The sequence below is a fragment of the Cnephaeus nilssonii genome (genome assembly GCF_951640355.1).
Source record: "Cnephaeus nilssonii genome assembly, chromosome: 7".
In the NCBI taxonomy this organism is placed as follows: domain Eukaryota; kingdom Metazoa; phylum Chordata; class Mammalia; order Chiroptera; family Vespertilionidae; genus Cnephaeus; species Cnephaeus nilssonii.
In genome coordinates, this window is record NC_137078.1 from 16,089,611 (window position 1) to 16,090,716 (window position 1,106).

General features: G+C 38.9%; 1 pseudogene across 1 annotated transcript; it reads left to right on the plus strand.

Moving 5' to 3' along the window:
• Positions 1-209: 209 nt before the first annotated feature.
• On the plus strand, positions 210-883 carry LOC307103824 (prefoldin subunit 4-like; annotated as a pseudogene). The gene is made up of 2 exons: positions 210-366; positions 629-883. The product of its transcript is annotated as a prefoldin subunit 4-like (transcript).
• Positions 884-1,106: the final 223 nt, after the last annotated feature.

Genomic DNA, 1,106 nt, shown 5'->3' on the forward strand with positions numbered 1-1,106 from the left:
CCTATTCTTGCACGAATTTCGTGCATCTCAATACAGCAGGCAAAAACCAGAGGCTCTCAAATACCATTAACTTGTAACATTGGACACCTGTGAGGTCTAAAATTTCATGCATTCATGATTTAGTATCGTATACACTACATGATCAACAATTTCCATTCTTTCACAGCACATTAACTAAGTTAACAGGAGAAGGGGCGCTGAGTCTCACAATGGTGCTCGCCATGAAGAAGGCGGCTGCAGAAGGTGTCGAGGTTACTTTTGAAGATCAACAAAAGATAAACAGATTTGCACGGAATACAAGCAGAATCACAGAGCCGAAGGAAGAAATTGACATAAAGAAGAAACAACTCCAAAATTTAGAAGATGGTCCTAGCTGGTTTGGCTTAGTGGATAGAGCCTTGGCCTGTGGACTGAAGGTTCCCAGTTTGATTCCCGTCAACGGCAAGTACCTCAGTTGCAGGCTCGATCCTTGGCCCTGGTCAGGGCACGTGCGGGAGGCAACCAATCAATGTGTCTCTCTCACATTGATGTTTCTCTCTCTGTCTCTCCCCCTCCCTTCCACTCTCTCTACAAATCAATGGGAAAATATCCTTGGGTGAGGATTAACAAAAATAAAAACAAAATTTAGAAAGTACTTGCGAGGACATCATGCTTGCAGATGACGACTGCTTAATGATACCTTATCAAATTGGTAATGTTTTCATTAGCCATTCTCAAGAATAAACACAAGAAATGTTAGAAGAAGCAATAAAAAAATTTGCAAGAAGAAATTGATGCCTTAGAATCCAGATTGAAATGCATTCAGCGGATTTTAGCAGATTTGAAAATTTAGTTACGTGCAAAATTTGGGAGCAACAAAAACTTTAAAGCAGATGAAAGTTAAACATTTTATAATTTTTAATTTGTTTAATAAACTTAAATATTGTTTAAATGATCATTTCCTTTCTTAAATTGATATGGAAAGCAAAAAATTCTTTTAAAAAAATTATCTAATGGAAACTTGCCTATTTTCACAATTTGCTTATTTATTTTATACTAGAGGCCTGGTGCACAAAATTCGTGCACTCGGGGCGGGGGGCAGTGGGTCCCTCAGCCCAGCCTGTGCC